At 38.1% G+C, this 17,868-nt stretch overlaps 1 long non-coding RNA gene across 3 annotated transcripts in view; it reads right to left on the reverse strand.

The window, feature by feature from the left end:
* The window catches only part of LOC141584078 (uncharacterized), a 115,690-nt gene that overhangs the window by 4,974 nt on the left and 92,848 nt on the right, over positions 1-17,868 (reverse strand). For all 3 annotated transcript variants that reach the window (XR_012517026.1, XR_012517025.1, XR_012517024.1), the window contains 2 exons: positions 9,488-9,658; positions 1,006-1,059 (listed from right to left, as the gene is read on the reverse strand). This is a non-coding gene — a long non-coding RNA (uncharacterized LOC141584078). The remainder of the gene's footprint in view (positions 1-1,005; positions 1,060-9,487; positions 9,659-17,868) is intronic.

Consider the following 17,868-nt stretch of genomic DNA (forward strand, 5'->3'; position numbering starts at 1 on the left):
TACAAAGCACTTCTTTTGATGGCACATCAGATACTTGCTATTGACATTCTTGTGATTTGCTTTATTACACTTCTGTTCCCATATAAAGTTTTCCTCACGTACTTCACAGTTAAGGAGTTCACACAGCCACTTCCAGAGTCCCAGTCTGAGAGTTAATGAATCAGCCTGGGAACTTCATGTCCTGCATGGGAAAGAAGCCAGCTATGACAGGGTTCAGGTAGCGTGATCAAGGCTTGTTTGGTTGGACTCCTTCCTGGACAATGCTAGGAGGAATGATGGGCATGTTTATTCTTTGGGTCCTGTTCAAATATTTTTTCCTAGTTACTAAAGTAATATTATAGATATATATAAACTACAAATTACTGAAACACATGACATGAAACTTGAACATGTGCCCTGATTATTTTCCCCAAAGAAAATTAATTTTTACAATTTCACTTGCATTCCAATACTTTTTCTTTCCTGTTCATAAAATAATATTTATTATCTTTCATTTTTATGAAATATGAATACTCAGTTTTGCTTTTTTCATTGAATTTGATATTTTGACCTACAATCCCTGCCAACTTGACCTTTTAAAAAAATCAATTCTTTCCAGACATTCTCCAATGATTTGTGAAGGTGTGTGTCTTATGAGCAAATATATTAAACCATCCTCAAATTTAGTGCTGAACCATCACCTGCCTTTTCTATGCTCACTGTTGCATATGAGCTTCCTCTCCAACAAGTAACATCTTCTAGAACTTGTTTTCATCTTTGGGCTCATCAGTATCTTTGTGGGGGTATTTCCCAGACAAAACAGGATATTTCTTAGGGGTTCATGGACGCATGATTTTAAGAATCAGACAAATATGTTTAAATGTAAATTCAAAGAAAATGTTCTTAAAGCCCAGTTAAGTGATTTTTATATTAAGATTTTACTGAATTCTGTGTCTACCTCACACTCATCAAGTTGATATTTGGCAAGGAAAGACGACATTATGTGAAGAAATTTTCCCTGAGTACCTGTGACTAAGAGGTTGTGTTAAAAGCAAGTCAACCATCCTGGTGGAGTGGGATCTGAAAGAAAAATAATAATTATAAATAATAAAATTTAAAAAGCAGGTCATCCCCTGGTTTCTCTTTTAGTATCTTCCACAAATCTCTACCCCCAGCCACTTGATCTAATAAAAGCCAAAAAGCAAGTACTTTCTTTTTTTAAAATTTTATTTTATGCTAGTAAAAGCATCTAAAATGAAATCTGCTTAATAAAAATTTTAAGTGTATGATACAGTATGATTGACTATAGGTACAATGTGCACAGCAGTTCCCTAGAGGGTACTTACCTTGCTTGACTAAAACTTTATCCCCACAGATTAGTAACTCCCTATGTCTTCTCCCCTCAGCCTCTGACAATCATCATTCCATTGTTTTGTTTTGTTTTAGACAGGATCTTGCTCTGACGCTAAAGCGCTGGAGTGCAGTGGTACATTCACAGTTAACTACAGCCTTGACCACCTGGGCTAAGGTGATCCTCCCACCAGAGCCTCCCAAGTAGCTAGGACTACAGGTGTGTGCCACCACACCCAGTTAATTTTTGCTATTTTTAATTATACTTTAACTTCTGGGGTTACATGTGCAGAACGTGCAGGTTTGTTACATAGGTCTACACATGCCATGGGGGTTTGCTGTATCCATCAACCATAATCTACACTAGGCATTCCTCTTAATGTTATCCCTCCTCTATCCCCCAATCCCCTGATAGGCCCTGGTGTACGATGGTCTCTGCCCCGTGCCCATCTGTTCTCATTGTTCAACTCACCCTTAAAAGTGAGAACATGTGGTGTTCAGTTTTCTGTTCTTGTGTTAGTTTGCTACGAATGATGGTTTCCATCTTCATCCATGTCCTTGCAAAGGACATGAACTCAACCTTTTTTATGGCTGCATAGTATTCCATGGTGTTAATGTGTCACATTTTCTTTATCCAGTCTGTCATTCATGGGAATTTGGGTTGGTTCTGAGTCTTTGCTATTGTGAATAGTGCTGCACACATAAACATACATGTGCATGTGTCCTTATAGTAGAATGAGTTATAAACCTTTGGGTATGTACCCAGGAATGGGATTGCTGGGTCAAATGGCATTTCTATTTTTAGACCCTTGAGGAATCACCACATTGTCTTCCACAATGGTTGAACTAATTTACTCTCCCACCATCAATATAAAAGCATTCCTACTTCTCCACATCCTCTCCAGCATCTGTTGCCTCCTGACTTTTTAATGACCACTATTCTAAATGGTGTGAGATGGTATCTCGATGTGGTTTTGATTTGCATTTCTCTAATAACCAGTGATGATGAGCCTTTTTTCATAGGGTTGTTGGCTGCATAAATGTCTTCTTTTGAGAAGTGTCTGTTCATATCCTTTGCCAACTTTTTGATGGGGTTGTTTGTTTTTTTCTTGTAATTTTTTTAAGTTCTTTGTAGATTCTGGATATTAGCCCTTTGTCAGATGAATAGATTGAAAAAAATTCAATCTATTCTGTAGGTTGCCAGTTCACTCTGATGATAGTGTCTTTTGCTGTGCAGAAGCACTTTAGTTTAATTAGATGTCATTTGTCAATTTTGGTTTTGTTGCCATTGCTTTTGGTGTTTTAGTCATGAAGTCTTTGCCCATGCCTAAGTCCTGAATGGTATTGCCTAGGTTTTCTTCTAGGGTCTTTATGGTTTTAGGTCTTAATGTTTAAGTCTTTAATTCCTCTTGAGTTAATTTTTGTATAAGGTATAAGGAATAGATCCAGTTTCAACTTTCTTCATATGGCTAGCCAGTTTTCTCAATGCCATTTATTAAATAGGGAATCCTTTCCCCATTGCTTGTTTTTATCAGGTTTGTCAAAGATCAGATGGTTGTAGATGTGCAGTGTTATTTCTGAGGCCTCTGTTCTGTTCTATTGGTCTATATATCTGTTTTGGTACCAGTACCATGCTGTGTTGGTTATAGCAGCCTTGTAGTATAGTTTGAATTCAGGTAGGGTGATGCCACCAGGTTTGTTCTTTTATTTAGGATTGTCTTGGCTATGTGGGCTCTTATTTGGTTCCATATGAAACTTAAAGTAGTTTTTTCCAATTCTGTGAGGAAGGTCAGTGGTAGCTTGATGGGGATAGCAATAAATCTATACATTACTTTGGGCAGTATGGCCATTTTCACAATATTGATTCTTTCTATCCATGAGCATGAAATGTTTTTCAATTTGTTTGTGTCCTCTCTTATTTCTTGAGCAGTGGTTTGTAATTCTCCTTGAAGAGGTCCTTCGCATCCCTTTTAAGTTGTATTCTTAGGTATTTTATTATCTTTGTAGCAATTGTCAATGGGAGTTCACTCATGATTTGGCTCTGTTTGTCTGTTATCCGTGTATAGCAATGCTCGTGATTTTTGTACATTGATTTTGTATCCAGAGACTTTGCTGAAGTTGTTTATCAGCTTAAGGAGATTTGGGGTGAAATGATAGGGTTTTCTAAATATACAATAATGTCATCTACAAACAGAGACAATTTGACTTCTTCATTTCCTAAATGAATACCTTTATTTCTTTCTCTTGCCTGATTGCCCCGGCTAGAACTTCCAATACTATGTTGAATAGGAGCAGCGAGACAGGGCATCCTTGTCTTCTGCTGGTTTTCACAGGGAATGCTTTCAGCATTTTTTACCCAGTCAGTATGATATTGGCTATGGGTTTGTCATAAACAACTCTTATTATATTGAGATACATTCCATCAGTACCTATTTTATTGAGAGTTTTTAGCATGAAGCACTGTTGAATTTTGTCAAATGCCTTTTCTGCACCTATTGAGATAATCATGTAGTTTTATGATTGGTTCTGTTTATGTGATGGATTATGTTTACTGATTTGCATATGTTGAACCAGCCTTGCATCCCAGTGATGAAGCTGACTTAACTGTGGTGAATGAGCTTTTTGATGTACTGCTGGATTTGGTTTGGTAATATTTTATTGAGGATTTATGCATAGATGTTCATCAGGTATATTGGCCTGAAATTTTCTTGTTTTGTTGTGTCTCTGTGAGGTTTGGGTATCAGGATGATGCTGGCCTCATAAAATGAGGTAGAGAGGATTCCCTATTTGGAATTTTTTTTTCTCTCTCTATTGTTCGGAATAGTTTCAGAAGGAATGGTACTTTCCTTCTGAAATGTACTTTCCCTCTAAATGGTACAAGCTCCTCTTTGTACATTTGGTATAATTCAGCCATGGATCTCTCTGGTCCTGGCCTTTTTTGTTGGTAGACTATTAATTACTGCCTCAATTTCAGAACTTGTTATTGTTCTATTCAGGAATTTGACTTCTTCCTGGTTTAGTGTATCTGTCCAAGAATTTATCTATTTCTTCTAGATTTTGTATTTTATTTGTGTAGAGGTGTTTATAGTATTCTTTGATGGTATTTTGTATTTCTGTGGGATCAGTGATGATATCCCCTTTATCATTTTTTTATTGTGTCTATTTGTTTCTTCTTCATTAGTCTGGCTAGCAGTCTAGTTTGTTGATCTTTTCAAAAAACCAGCTCCTGGATTCATTGATTCTTTGAAGGGTTTTTCATGTCTCTATCTTCTTCAGTTCTGCTATGATCTTAGTTATTTCTTGTCTTCTGGTAGCCTTTGAATTTGTTGGCTTTTGCTTCTCTAGTTCTTTTAATTGGGATGTTAGAGTATTGATTTTAGATCATTTCTGCTTTCTCTTGTGGGCATTTAATGCTATAAATTTCCCTCTACACACTGCTTTAAATGTGTCCCTGATATTCTGGTACATTTTGTCTTTGTTCTCATTGGTTTCAAAGAACCTCTTCATCTCTGCTTTAATTTTGTTATTTATCTAGTAGTCATTCAAGAGCAGATTGTTCGGTTTCCATGTATTGTGTGGTTTTGTGTGAGTTTCTTAATCCTGAGTTCTAATTTGATTTAACTGTGGTCTGAGAGACTGTCATGATTTCCATTATTTTGCATTTGCTGAGGAGTGTTTTACTTCCAATTACGTGGTCAATTTTAATAAGTGCAATGTGGTGCAGAGAAGAATGTATATTCTGTTGATTTGGGGTGGAGAGTTCCATAGGTGTCTGTTAGGTCCACTTGGTCCAGAGCTGAGTTCAAGTCCCAGATATCTTTGTTAATTTTCTGTCTCGTTGATCTAATATTGACCATGGGGTGTTAAAGTCTCCCACTACTATTGTTTGGGAGTCTAAGTCTCTTTGTAGGTCTGCAAAAACTTGCTTTATGAATCTGGGTGCTCCTTCATTGGATGCATATATATTTAGGATAGTTAACCCTTCTTGTTACATTGATCCATTTTCCATTATGTAATGCCCTTCTTTGTCTCTTTTGATCTTTGTTGGTTGAAAGTCTGTTTTATCAGAGACTAAGATTGTAACCCCTGATTTTCTTTTTTTCTCTCCATTTGCTGGGCAAATCTTCCTCCATCCCTTTATTTTGAGCCTATGTTTGTCTTTGCATGTAAGATGAGTCTACTGAATACAGTACACCCATGGGTCTTGACTCTTTATCCAATCTGCCAGTCTGTGTCTTTTGAATGGGGCATTTAACCCTTTTAAATTTAAGGTTAATATTGTTATGTGTGAATTTTATTCTGCCATTATGATGCTAGCTGGTTATTTTGCCTGTTAGTTGATGCAGTTTCTTCATAGCAACAATGGTCTTTATAATTTGGTGTGTTTTTGCAGTGACTGGTACTGGTATTTCCTTTTCATGTTCAGTGCTTCCATCAGGAGATCTTGTAAGGCCTAGTGGTGATGAAATCTCTCAGCATTTGTATGTTTGTAAAGGATTTCATTTCTCCCTTAATTAAGAAGCTTAGTTTGGCTGGATATGAAATTCTGGGTTGAAAATTCTTTTTTTTAAGGATGTTGAATATTGGCCCCCACTCTCTTCTGACTTGCAGAGTTTCTGTAGAAAGATCAGCTGTAAGTCCAATGAGCTTCCCTTTGTAGGTAACCTGACCTTTCTCTCTGGCTGCCCTTAACATTTTTTCCTTCATTTCAACCTTGGTGAAACTTATGATTACATATCTTGGGGTTGCTCTTCTCAAGGAGTACCTTTGTGCCATTCTCTGTATTTCTTGAATTTGAATGTTGGCCTGTCTTGCTAGGTTGGAAAAGTTTTCTTAGGTAATATCCTGAAGAATGTTTTCCAACTTGGTTCCATTCTCCCTGTCACTTTCAGGTACACCAAACAAATGTAGGTTTGGTCTTTTCACATAGACCCATATTTCTTGGAGGCTTTGTTCATTCCTTTTCATTCTTTTTTTCTCTAATCTTCAATCTCTGATAACCTTTCTTCCACTTGATCAATTTGGCTATTGATACTTTTGTATGCTTCACAAAGTTCATGTACTATGTTTTTCAGCTCAATCAGGTCATTTACGTTCTTCTCTAAGCTGGTTATTCTGGTTAACAATTGGCCTAACCTTTTTTCAAGGTTCTTGGCTTACTTGCATTGGGTTATAACACGCTCCTTTAGCTTGGAGGAGTTTGTTATTACCCATCTTCTGAAGCCTACTTCTGTCAATTCATCAAACTCATTTTCTCTCCAGTTTTGTTCCCTTGCTGGTGAGGAGTTGTGATCCTTTGGAGGGGAAGAGGTATTCTGGTTTTTGGAATTTTCAGCCTTTTTGTGCTAGTTTCTCTGCATCTTCAAGGATTTATCTATTTTTGGTATTTGATGTTGATGACCTTTGGATGGGGTCTCTGAGTGGATATCTGTTTTGTTGATGTTGATAGTATTCCTTTCTGTTTGTTAGTTTTCCTTCTAACAGTCAGGCCCCTCTGCTGCAGGTCTGCTGGAGTTTGCTGGAGGTCCACTCCAGACCCTCTTTGCCTGGGTATCACCAGCGGAGGCTGCAGAACAGCAAAGATTGCTGCCTGTTTCCTCGTCTTGAAGCTTTATCCCAGAGGGGCACTCACCAAATGCCATCCAGAGCTCTCCTGTATGAGGTGTCTGTCAGCCCCTACTGGGAGGTGACTCCCAGTCAGGATGCACGGGGATCAGGTACTCCTTGAGGAGGCTGTCTGTCCCTTATCAGAGCTCAAATGCTGTGCTGGGAGATCTGCTGCTCTCTTCAGAGCTGTCAGCCAGGAACATTTAAGTCTGCTGAAGCTGTGCCCACAACCACCCCTTCCCCCAGGTGTTCTGTCCCAGGGAGAGGGGAGTTTTATCTATAATTCCCTGCCTGAGGCTGCTGCCTTTCTTTTAGAGAGGCCCTGCCCAGAGAAGGGGAATCTAGAGAGACAGTCTAGCCACAGTGGCCTTGCTGAACTGCACTGGGCTCCACTCATTTTGAATTTCCCAGTTTTCTTTGTTTATACTGTAATGGTAAAACTGTCTATTCAAGCCTTAGCAATGGTGGATGCTCATCCCCCCCACCAAGCATCCCAGGTTGACCTCAGACTGCTCTTCTGGCAGTGAGAATTTCAAGCCAGTGGATCTTAGCTTACTGGCTGCCATGGGGGTGGGACTCTCCAAGCCAGAACACTTGGCTCCCTGGCTTTAGCCCCCTTTCCAGGGAAGTGAACAGTTGTGTCTTGCTGGTGTTCCAGGTGCCAGTGGAATGTGAAAAAAAAAAAATTCAACAGCTAGCTTGGTGTCTGCCCAAACTTCTGCCCAGTTTTGTGCTTGAAACCCAGGGCCTTGGTGGCATAGTCACCAGAGGGAATCTCCTGGTTTGCAGGTTGTGATGACTACGGGAAAAGCACAGTATCTGGGCCAGAATGCACCATTTCTCCTGGCACAGTCTCTCATGGCTTCCCTTGTCTTGGAGAGGGAAATCCCCCAACCCATTGCACTTCCTGGGTGAGGTGATGACCCACCTTGCTTCGGCTCACTTTCTGTGGGCTGCACCCACCATCCAGCCAGTCCCAATGAGATGAACTGGGTTCCTCAGTTGGAAATCAGATCACGCATCTACTGCACCTATCTTGCTGGGAACTGCAGACAGAAGCTGTTCCTATTTGGCCATCTTGCCAGCAACCTCCTTTTTTTTTTTTTTTTTTAAGAGAGGTGGTTTCCCCATGTTGTCCAGGCTCGTCCCAAACCCCTGGCCTCAAACAATTCACCCACCTTGGCCTCCCAAAATGCCATGACTTACAGGTGTGAGCCACTACACTCAGCCTTCCACCCTTTTACTGTATGAATTCGACCATGTTAGATACATATATAAGTGGAATAATGCAGTATTTGCTTTTCTGAAATTAGCCTATTTCAGTCAGCATAATAACCTCAAGTGTCATGCACGTTGTTGCACATTGCAGAATTTACTGTTTTTTAAGGCTGAATATTATTACAATGTATGCATTTGAGACATTTTGTTTATCCATTCATCTATCAATGGACATTTAGATTGTTTCCATATCTCAGCCACTGTGAATAGTGCTACAATGAACATGGGAATGCTAATATCTTTTCAATATGCTGATCTCAATTCTTTGAATAAATATCCAAAAGTGGAATTCCTGTATCATTTGGTAGTTCTATTTTTAATTTGGGGGAAACTTCAATACTGTTCTCCATAGTGGCTTCACCATTTTGCATTCAGGTGTTTCAATTTCTCTACATCCTCAGAAACACTTGTTTTGTTTTTTGTTGTTGTTGTTGTTGTTGTTTTTGTTTTTTTTATAAGAGCCTCCTAACAGGTGTGAAGTGATTTTAAAAAATCTCATTGGGGTTTTAATTTGCATTTTCCTGATAATTAGCTATCTGGAGCATTTTCTGCATAAACTTGTTGGCCATTTGCATGTCTTCTTTGGAGAAATGTCTATTTATGTCCTCAGCCAATTTTTAAAATGTGTTTTTAATAAACACATAATTGCATGTATTTATGAGGTGTTATGTGATTTTTGATACATGTATACATTGTGTAATGATAAAATTAGGATACTTAGCATATTCATGCCCTCAAACATTTATCATTTTAGAGAAAACATTCAACATTTTCTCTTTTAGCTGTTTTGTAATATATAATATAACATTGTTAATCATGCCATCATCCCACTGTGCAACAGAACACCAGAACTTTCCCCTCTTCTCTAACTGTAACTTTATACCAATCTTTTCCTATCTCTCACTTCCTACTGAGTTATTTCCTACTGAGTTATTAGTCATTAGTTATTTCCTACTGAGTTACAGGAGTTTGAAAATATATTTCGAAGATTAACTCCTTACTAGATATATGATTTACAAATATTTTCTCCCATAGGTTTCATAGAATGCCTCTCACTCTGCTGATATTTCCTTTGCTGTGGAGAAGCTTTTTAGTTCAATATAATCCCAGTTGTTTATTTTTTAATTTGTTGGCTGTGCTTTTGGTGTCATATCCATGCCCTTTTAAAGTAAATCTTCACTTTACATGTATGTTTGAATCACAATTCAATATTCGGAAGAGTTTGGTACTGGCTTGGTTGGGTAGTGGGTAGTGGGAAGAGAAAGACTCTTACCTATTCATCTATTACTGCCAAACAATCCTGTCATAGTAGAGAAAGATCAACATCTTCAAGTTATATAGAGGCTTTCTTCTTTGCATGCTGCTCTTTGGAATGTTCAGGCAGAAGACTGACATATGGCAGGCCCAAAAGAAGACAAAGATGTGGATTCAGTGTCTCTGTGGTCTGGGGATTAAATGTCAATAGAGTTGTCTCTGTAAAGAACTTGAGCAAAAATACATTTAAAATTTCCATTTCATGCTCATTCCAAATTCTGGTTAAATGAAGTGACCATAAAAAAGTAAACTGAAAAGGCTCTCAAGGGATCCATAGAAGACTAAGACTTGAAAAGTATATTTAAGGAATATATAGTAAAAATTATTATTGCATCTGTGTTTGGGGCATGATAAAATATACAGTTAATGCTAACATCTGGTTTGTCGTATATGTCCTGAGTTTATGCATACTTACAGAAATGAATGTTTTACATGAATAAACAGAAGATATAAGGTTATGTATAAAAACTATATATGGCATATATTAACCATGACATACTTGACTACAATTTATGTTTTCATGTTCCAGAATGAGAATACCTTTTAATTTTTAATTTCTCCTTCTCATACTGCCTTTGTCTGGTTTTCTTATAAATATTATCTTTGCCTCACAAAACTAATTGGGAAGTATTCCTTCTCTATCTAAGACAAATTTTGTATATTAGGAATTATTATTTTCTTGAATATTTGATAAAACACATCTGTGTTTTATCTCATTCTATTATCATTTGGGGTGTTATGACTACTTTATTATCCTACTTCATTACTGATCATATTCTATCCAAGTTTTCTATTTCTTTTTCAGTCAAAAGTTCAATTCATATTTTCTTCAAAATTTGCCATTTGACTTACATTTTTAAATGTATTACCCTCAAGCTGTTCATAATATTATGTTATGGTCCTTAAATATTTTACCTATTTATAGCATTGTTTCCTTTAATATGTTTTAAATTGTGTCTTATCATTTTCTTAAAAATCTTCCCAAGAGCTTACTTATTGCTGTATTTTTTTCAGAAGCAGTAGTTTCTAGTTTTGTTAATCTTACAATTTGTTTTTTTTGTCTTATGTTCTGTTGATTTCTAATCTTACTATTTTCTTTCTTTGGCTTTCTTTGCATTTGTACTTTTTGTTGTTGTTTTTGTTTGTTTGTTTTTCTTTGTTTTTTCTTTTTTTTCTTTTTTTTTTTTTTTTTTTTTAAGATGGAGTCTTAAAAAAGACTCTGTTGCCCAGACTGGAGTGTAGTGGCATGACCTTGGCTTACTACAACCTCCACCTCCTCGGTTCAAGCAATTCTCCCACCTCAGACTTCTGAGTAGCTGGCATTACAGGCACCCACCATCAGGCCTGGCTAATTTTTGTATTTTTGTAGAGATGGGGTTTCATCATGTTGGCCAGGCTGGTTTCAAACTCCTGACCTCAGGTGATCTGCCCACCTTGGCCTCCCAAAGTGCTGGGATTATAGGCATGAGCCACCATGCCTGGCCCTACACTGTTTTTCTAATTGCCTGAGTTAATCATTTGGCTTGCTTGTTTTTATGTTTTTACTTTCTAATATATGGTTTTCCAACCCTACATTTCTTTCTAAGTGCCACAATAACATTCCTTTTGAGTAGAACTCAAGCAGTGTTCTATTTGCTTTTATATAATGTGTTCTGTTAAGTGAGAAGACATTCATAATTTTCACCATGATTTCTTCTATTATTCAACAATTGGAGTATTATTTTCTTTTGGTTATTTATATAGACAATTTCATTATTGTCAGAGAATGTGGTCCTGCAATTAATTCTATAGGAGTCATAGTTATTAAGATTTTCTTTATGTCATATTTATGGTCACTTTGTAAAATGTTTCATGAGAGTTTGTAAAGAACATATATTCTCAAACCATTAAGTTTCTACAGAAAACATGCCCATTCACACAGCTTGTAAATTGTGTGCTTCAAACATTCTATATCCTTTCTTTTTTGGTTTATTTGATACATCACTTTTGAGAAAAGTTTATTAAAATTTCCAGCAATTGTAGAATTATCAAATATTCCATGTAATATTGTTAGTTTTTGTTTCATATATTGTGAAGTTGTCTTGCTATGTGCATACAAGCTCAATATTTATAACTTTTCAATGATTTTCCCTTGCTATTAAAAAATAATATTTATACAAGTCATTTCTTTAATAAGTTTTTTTGTCTAATATTTTTATTTCTATCTCAACTTTCTTTAGGTTAGCAGTTGTTTGGTACAGCCTTTTTTTTTTCTTTCTTTTTTTGTCCCTTTACAAATATGTTTAAATTACATTTCTTTTGAACAGCATAATAGTAAAATACACATGTAATATGGTTTGGTTATGTCCCTACCCAAATCTCTTCTTGAATTTCCATGTGTTGTGGGAGGGACTTCATGGGAGGCAATTAAATTATGGGGTGGGTCTTTCCTGTGCTGTTCTCATGATGATGAATGAGTCTCACAGAATCTGATGGTTTGATAAGGGGAAACCATTTCACTTGGTTCTCATTCTCTTCGCATGCTGCCATTCATTTAAAATGTGACTTACTCCTCCTTGCCTTCCACCATGACTATGAGGTTTCCCCATCCACACGGACCTGTAAGTCCAATTAAATCATTTTCTTTTGCAAATTCCCCAGTCTCAGGTATGTTTTTATCAGTAGTGTGAAAAAGAACTAATACAGTAAAGTAGAGTAGGCCAGTGCTGAAAAGATACATGAAGATGTGGAAGCAACGTTTGAACTGGGTAACAGGCAGAGGTTGGAACAGTTTGGAGGGCTCAGAAGAAGACAGGAAAATGTGAGCAAGTTTGGAACTCCCTAGAGACTTGTTGAATGGCTTTGCCAAAAATGCTAATAGCTATACAGACAATTAAATCCAGATTGAGGTCGTCTCAGAAGGAGATGAGGAACTTGGTGGGAACTGGAACTAAGGTGACTTTTGTTATGTTTCAACAAAAAGAGTGGCAGCATTTTGCCCCTGTTCTAGAGATCTGTATAACTATGAACTTGAGAGAGATGATTTAGGGTATCATTCAGAGGAAATTTCTAAGCAGCAAAGTATTCAAGAGGTGACTTGGGTCCTGTTAAAGGCATTCAGTTTTATAAGGGAAGCAGAACACAAAGTTCCAAAAAATTACAACCTGACAGTGCAATAGGGAAGAAAATCCCATTTTCTGAGGAGAAATTCAAGCAGGCTTCAGAAATTTGCGTAAGTAACAAGAAGCTAAATGTTAATCCCCAGGAAAATGAGGAAAATGTCTCCAGGGTATGTCAGAGGTCTTCATAGCAGCCCCTTCCATCACAGGTCCAGAGATCTAGGAGGAAAAAATGATTTTGTGGGCCAGGCCCAGGGTCCTTGTGCTGTGTGCAGCCTAGTCACTTGGTCCCCTGCATCCCAGCCACTCCAGCTATGGCTAAAAGGGGCAAATGTGGAGCTTAGGCGATGGCTTCAGAGCATGCAAGCCCCAAGCCTTGACAGCTTCCCTGTGGTGTTGAGCCTGCAAGTGCACAGAAATCAAGAATTGGGGTTTGGGAGGTTCTAACTAAATTTCAGATGTATGGAAATGCCTGGATATCCAGGCAGAAGTTTGCGGTGGGAAGAGGAGGGATTCTCATGGAGAACTTCTGCTAGAGCAGTACAGAAGGGAAATATGGGGTCAGAGCCCTCACACCGAGACCCTACTGGGGCACCATCTAGTGGAACTGTGAGAAGAGGACCATTCATTGTCCTCCAGACCTCGGAATGATGAATTCAACCACAGCTTGTGCCATGCACCTGGAAAAGCCACAGACACTCAACACCAGCCTGTGAAAGCTGCCAGAAAGGGGGCTATATCCTGCAAAGCCACAGGGGTAAGATGCCCAAGGCTATGGGAGCCCACCTCTTGCATCAGCGTGACCTGGATGTGAGACATGGAGTCAAAGGAGATAATTTTGGAACTTTAAGATTTGACTGCCCCTCTGGATTTCAGACTTGCATGGGGCCTGTAGCCCCTTTGGTTTGGCCAGTTTCTCCCATTTGGAATGGCTGTATTTACACAATGCCTATGCCCCCATTGTATCTGGGAGGTAACTAACTTGCTTTTGATTTTACAGGCTCATAGACAGAAGGAACTTGGCTTGTCTCGGATGAGACTCTGGACTAGAGTTAATACTGAAATGATTTAAGCCTTTGGGGGACTGTTGAGAAGGCGTGATTGGTTTTCAAATGTGAGGACAAGAGATTTGGGAGGAGTCAAGGGTGGAATGACATTGTTTGGCTGTGTCCCTACCCACCCAAATCTCATCTTGAATCCCATGTGTTGTCAAAGAGACCGGGGTTGGGGGTGGGTGGGAAAGTAGGAGGTAGTCTTTCCTGCACTGTTTGCATGATAGTGAATGAGTTTCATGAGATCTAATGGTTTGACAAGGGGAAACTCATTTCACATGGCTTTCATTCTCTATTTTCTGCTGCCATTCATGTAAGAGTGACTTGCTCCTCATTGCCTTCCTCCATGATTGTGAGGCTTCCCCAGCCATGTGGAACTGTAAGTCCAATTTACAACCTCTTTCTTTTGTAAATTGCCCAGTCTTGAGTATGTCTTTATTAACAGTGTGAAAGCAGACTATATGAGAATACAACATGAGACTACAAAATTAGCAACAATGATGTGTTAATTACAAAGGCTAGGTAGTTATTCAAGTTGAGTTTTAAATTCTAAACTCTCCTTGATGGCCAGGTTAAAAAGAAGACACGGCCAGTTACATAGATTGTACTGTCATAGAGGAATGGTATCATGCCAATTCCTTAAAGAAATAAAGTGTTTCCTATCACTAAATGTTAAATAGAATTAGATGTGAGAGTGATCTGTCATTAACTGAGCATGCTTTTATTTATCAGGGCTTATATGACCTGATCAGCAAAATGTGTGTTGTATTCATACCATTCCCATTTGTGCAAAATTGAACAATCATATTATGAGGATCTATCTTCCTAGCTGAGGAGGATTTTCTTGGGAAGGATTATATGAATAATTACATTCCCCTGAGTGAAGCTCTAAAAAGCCCTTCTTAAAAAAATGCCTGCATTTCTCATTTGGAACTCCTTATGGAAGGTAGAGAGATGAGGTTATGTAGTAAAAAATATCTTCAACAGCCTTCCTATAGCAAGTGCAGTAGGGGCTGTTAATGTGGCTGTTTCTTCTAATCCCTCAACAAAAAGCCTAAGGCTTAACCTGCTTAACCTTAAAACACAAGGTCCATGTAGACAATCTGCCTGGGGCCAAGACAATATGGCACCAGCATGTACTTGATAATCTGATTTGATAGAACTGTAGAATATCTGATCAAGGGAGTCAGTGTTCCATAAAACATAGTCTTGATTTAGTCTCATCATGTATATTTTTCTAATGTGGGATTCTGATAAAGATAGACTAGCATAGTCACTTCAGACTGAATTCTCTGGTGAGGACTTGAACTGTTGAGTTATGGATTGAAATTTACTCCATGTACATTAAAAGCAAAACATGAAGATGATGTGGCCATCTTTTCATGGAATTGAGCAATCTAAGCTAGAATACATAATGAATGTAGGGCCATCTCAACTATACACAGGTGTTCAACCACAAACAACAAATGATTTTTAAAAAGAAGGTTTCTATTTTATACATGGGAATTATTGCTTAAAAAAAAAAACACATTTCTACAGTGTATAACTTGGCCATGATTTTGGCCATGTTAAAAAAGTAGATGTTGCACACTTCGTGTTTTTTAAAATCCATTAAACTTTATAGCACAACTACGTATACCTTAATGTATGTTGAGAAATGCTAAGTGTAAGATTGCTGAGAAATGCTGAGTGTAAGATAGAATATATTGTTTGCTAGGAAGAATGAGGGCAAGGAAAACCTAGCTGCCCCCTACAGTGGAAAACTATTTGGGACATTCTAAAGTGGCAGGACAATATATAAATATCGTACACTGGTTAAAACAATTCTTTAAGTATGGGATATGTGACCCTGCCCTTATAGCTCCCTCATGGAGAATACTTTTTAGTTTGTCTGTGATCCGTGGTAATCAGGCACCAGCTGCCTACCTACTTTATTTTTGTGTTATGAGAAAATACCAAACATCTGTTTGTTAATGATCATCACCTGTTCAGAGAGACTAAATGAGTGGGTCAGAGGCTGCTCGAGGCCCTCAGCCCAGAATGCCGTCAGCACGCTGAAGCTCTCAGCTCAGAAGGCTGTTGGCCCCCGATAGTCCCTCTTTGTTGTTCCATCTGGCTGTTTGCTTCTCAATTCCTTCAGTGCCGCCTGGGTAGGAGTCTCTACGGCAGAGCTGGTCTCAGTAAATGTATGCAAATTAAAAAAAATCATTTGGGAGCTTGGGGATCCCAGAATAGAATGAAGACTTTGATCAGAGACTCTTACTGTATTACAAATGTATGAAACAACCTCAATGGAGAAAGTGTGGGGAAAAGTTGCTGACCTCAGTAACTTTATAAATCAATTTTGTAAGGTTCAGGCCAAAATAAGTTGTATATAAGCACTGTAGTTTACTTGATAAAGTTCTTTCCAATGAGGGCAAAAGTGAACAATTCTGAGAATGCTATGCATGTATAATAAAATTGTGCAATTAGGTAAATGGATTACAGATAGTTGAAGGCAGGTTTCTCGCTGTTAGAGTGGGAGTTTACAGGTAAGTAAGGAGAGGAGACTAGAATGATTCATGTGATAATGAATTAGAGTCAGAGATACCAGTATATATGCATGTTTTGATTAATATAAATATAAATATTTATATATAGAAATGTAATACTTATCACTTTTCTATATACTAGGGTTACTATACAGATACATATTCCCACACTCTGTCAGCCAAGAAAGCCTAGAAGCAATGACACTCTTATCACAATGGACACATCTAGTACCCAAATCTTTGTTTCTAACACCATTCTCCAAAAAAGGATTCTGGGTTCCTTGGAGAAATGGTTGATTCTATGACTGGGGCCAAAATATACAAGATGAGCCTGGAACATTTTATACTACCAGAAAGTAAGGAAGTGATTCAAAAAAAATAAAAAGTTTTAAACCACACAATGGTAACTGCATGTCAATAGAACACAGGAACCAACTGAAAATGTTCCCAATGCCAAACCAGGAACAATTTGAGGAATAAAGTTAATAGTGTTGGATTATAACTTAAAGCATAAATAAATATTTATGTGTTTATACTAATATAAATAAGTAATTAAATAAATTAATAAGAGGGGAAGAAGAGACAAATCTTCCAGGCAGAATTTCCAATAATTATGCACATACTCTCCCTGGAGGGAGTAGAAAGCAAAACTCTCCAAACTCTCCACTCCTCAAGTGTAAACTGTCTTCCAAAGAGTACCGTAGGGAAAGCCAAGTGGAGGAAGTTACTTCACAGTAGAAACACCTGACAAAACCTTACTGCAGTCAGGTGATAAAGGCAACATCAGCAACGACAAGTCATCTTGACAGTAAGTACTCTGACACATGAAGTGGTTAAAATGGTACTTTATCTATGGTCTTTCTGGGTTCCAAAACCCTACTACCTTAATCTAATCACGAGAAAGATCATCAAATTCCAGTTGAAGGACCTGCTGCAAAATGCCTGGCCAGTTCTCCTCAAAACTGTCAAGGTCATCAAACATAAGGAAAGTCTGAGAAATTATCTCAACCAAGAGAAGCCCCAAGAGACATGACTTTTAAACATAGCATGCTAACTTCAGTGGGATCCTGGAAAGGAGAAAGGATATTAGGTAAAAACTAAGGAATTCTCAGTCAAGTGTGAACTTTGTTTAATAATAATGTATCAGTGTTGGTTCATTAATTGTAACAAATGTGCCTTCCTAACATATGATGCTAATAATAGGGGAGGCTGTCTGTAGGGTAGATGAGGACCCTCTGTCCTCTCTTTACAATTTTTCTATAAATCGGCCGGGTGCGGTGGCTCAAGCCTGTAATCCCAGCACTTTGGGAGGCCGAGGCGGGTGGATCACGAGGTCAAGAGATCGAGACCATCCTGGTCAACATGGTGAAACCCCGTCTCTACTAAAAATGCAAAAAATTAGCTGGGCATGGTGGGACGTGCCTGTAATCCCAGCTACTCAGGAGGCTGAGGCAGGAGAATTGCTTGAACCCAGGAGGTGGAGGTTGCGGTGAGCCGAGCTTGCGCCATTGCACTCCAGCCTGGGTAACAAGAGCAAAACTCCGCCTCAAAAAAAAAAACAAAACAATTTTTCTATAAATCTAATGTTCTTCTAAAAAATAAGGTTTATTATTTTACAATACATGTTGCCCTATAACCTTAAAAAAATCTGGAAAACAC

This window comes from Saimiri boliviensis, chromosome 3, assembly GCF_048565385.1.
Source record: "Saimiri boliviensis isolate mSaiBol1 chromosome 3, mSaiBol1.pri, whole genome shotgun sequence".
In the NCBI taxonomy this organism is placed as follows: Eukaryota; Metazoa; Chordata; class Mammalia; order Primates; family Cebidae; genus Saimiri; species Saimiri boliviensis.